This window comes from Gavialis gangeticus, unplaced genomic scaffold (assembly GCF_001723915.1).
Source record: "Gavialis gangeticus isolate Ggan-Ray unplaced genomic scaffold, GavGan_comp1, whole genome shotgun sequence".
Taxonomy (NCBI): domain Eukaryota; kingdom Metazoa; phylum Chordata; order Crocodylia; family Gavialidae; genus Gavialis; species Gavialis gangeticus.
Window position 1 is genome coordinate 176,984,859 of NW_017729022.1, and position 2,387 is coordinate 176,987,245.

General features: G+C 41.7%; 1 long non-coding RNA gene across 1 annotated transcript in view; it reads right to left on the bottom strand.

Annotated features, from left to right (window-relative positions):
- Positions 1-305: 305 nt before the first annotated feature.
- LOC109297091 overlaps positions 306-2,387 on the bottom strand; it is a 9,122-nt gene continuing 7,040 nt past the window's right edge. The window contains exons 2-3 of the long non-coding RNA XR_002097201.1: positions 1,411-1,412; positions 306-407 (exon numbers count right to left, since the gene is read on the bottom strand). This is a non-coding gene — a long non-coding RNA (uncharacterized LOC109297091). The remainder of the gene's footprint in view (positions 408-1,410; positions 1,413-2,387) is intronic.

The following is a 2,387-nucleotide window of genomic DNA, read 5'->3' on the forward strand; positions in this document are numbered from 1 at the left end:
GATTCCCAGTGTGGGTAGGGCATGCACCTACCCTGGAGATCTTCAAAAGAAGACTAGAGTTATTTAACCTCAGCAGTCTTTCCTGCCCAGAGCAAGGGGGGTGGACCCGATCATCTCATAAGGTCCCTTCCAGCTCTTCTGTGACTCTGAGATGCCTTTTGAAAACGAGTAGTTAGCCTCATACCAAAGATGCACAATCAATAAGGCCTCCTCTACACATTACAGGTGTCATACAATTAACTGGTTATTTGTGCAATCACCTGGAAATCAGCTACACATACAAAGTATGTATCACACAATAGAAAGCTTCAACCAGCTATAAAGTTAGAAGTAAAAAATGTGTACTAACTTTATAGCTGGTTGCTATTGAGCTTTAATTTGTACTTATAGCAGGGTCTCCCTTGAGGCTGGGAGCTCTATCACCTGTGTACCTTGCCCAGCTGGGGCTGCAAGTCCTGCAATTGCTGGGGACTCCAGCCTCAGCAGCTGTGGACACTGGGTCCTTAAAGCATCCTAGTGATTTCCTGCCCCAGGGTTGTATGAAACACCTGGGGCAAAAGAATCACCACAGGGGTGATCCCCCAGCCCTGGGGGTGTGTAAAACTCTCAGGATGAGGGGATCACTGCAGCAATGATCCTCCAGTCCCAGAAGGTGCATGGGGTGCCTCCTCAGCTGGAAGCTACTCAACTGTGTGGAGCTTTCTTCTTGTAGGTGCAGGGGGAGCCTGGGATTGGGCAATAAATTGCGATGTAATCTAATGTACAGTCCCACAATCACACCTCCTACCATGCACATGTCACATGGCAGGAGGTGTGATTGTGTGAATTGTGCATTAGATCCCATTGCACTTTTACCTGCATGTGTAGAGGAGCCCTAAGTTTTATAAACTGATAGACAATTGAAGAAATCACAATACTACTAACAACTCCATCTCACGTTCCACTAAAAAAGTAAATGGTTTATTCTAAAGGATGGTTTCCGCTTGCTTGTGCTGTGGAATAGATGTGCTCCTGAAGAGATACATCCACATATAGCTTTAAGCCCAAGGATAGAGGGGTGGAAGAGCATTTTCCCCCAAAATGTTAGAGCGGGTTTAGGTTAAATATTTTGATTAAAAGAAACTGATTAAAGGTTTCAATATTCAAACATTTAGGAGAGGGAAAGACAAGACAGAGGAATGTACATAGAATAGATTAAACTGCTCCAAGCCAGGTCATATATTGTGTTGCATGTACTTGAAACACCTCCAGGCTCATTTAGTCATAGCAGATGTAGAGGGGCACAGATTCTCCCCGTGTTTTTAAGAGCCACTTTATATAATGGCCCTCTGTACAATGAAAGCATGACTCCATAGTTTACTAAGAGTCATCTTATTAGAGATCAGAGAAACTGCATGAGACTTTTATAACCACTACCTTTTTCTCCTCTCCTCTCCTCTGGCTTCACTTTATTTTCAAGGGAAGATTATGTTCAGTGAGTTCATGTCTCACTCAGCATAATTCTGTTGCCTTGTGGAACAGACAGATGCCTACTACTTCCACCACACAAGATTCATTTTTCTACACAAGAAACTGTGGCCTACAGCCTCACCCTGTCCATTTGGCAGGCATTCCTAGCTGAACCTTCCTCCATTACTCTGTGCTGTCTGGACTCCAACGTGCTCTGAAAGAAGCAAGTTTCTGGGGGTGATACAATTTATTGGACCAACTGCACAATTGGTAAAAGTTAGACAAGCTTTTGAATGCAAGGCAAAAAAGGTATCACCCCCAAAAATCCTTGCCACTTGCATAAATCCTGGACCATCATGGTTATAACACGACTCCAACACTTTGAAAGAAGGGCATCTGTCTTCCCTACTTTCCTCTTTCCCCAAGTGGTAGATGGATTTCACACACCCAAAACACATTGGAAAACAAACAAAAACCTTCAGGACAGATTACTACATTATGGTTTCAGCATGCCAAAATACTCAGGTAAGTAAAGCTAGCATGAGAGATATGTCACGAGTAGCACTTTGTTTTTCCATCTATTTATCAATTTACTTGTTTGCATTTTTATACTGTTTATTTAAATTTGTTTTATAGTCTATATTAGTGTTATTTCTCTCTTTGGTATTTGTTGTAAAAATTGCATATCAATTTTGCTGAACAAGTGCATTTAGGAGCTGCCTTTAAATGCTCTCAGTTGTGCGTAATAGGCAATTCTAATCTGCAGACTTCCAAAAGGTTGGCATCACTACTTTATATTACTAAATATGTCCTTGATGGCTGGGAAATGTTGCCTAATTGTTGTAGCTGCTAAACAGCAATACTTTCAAAGCTGTGAACCAAGCTGGTTAATAGCAAGATGGATAATTGTTTTTATAAATGTTAAAGGAGAAAAGTAC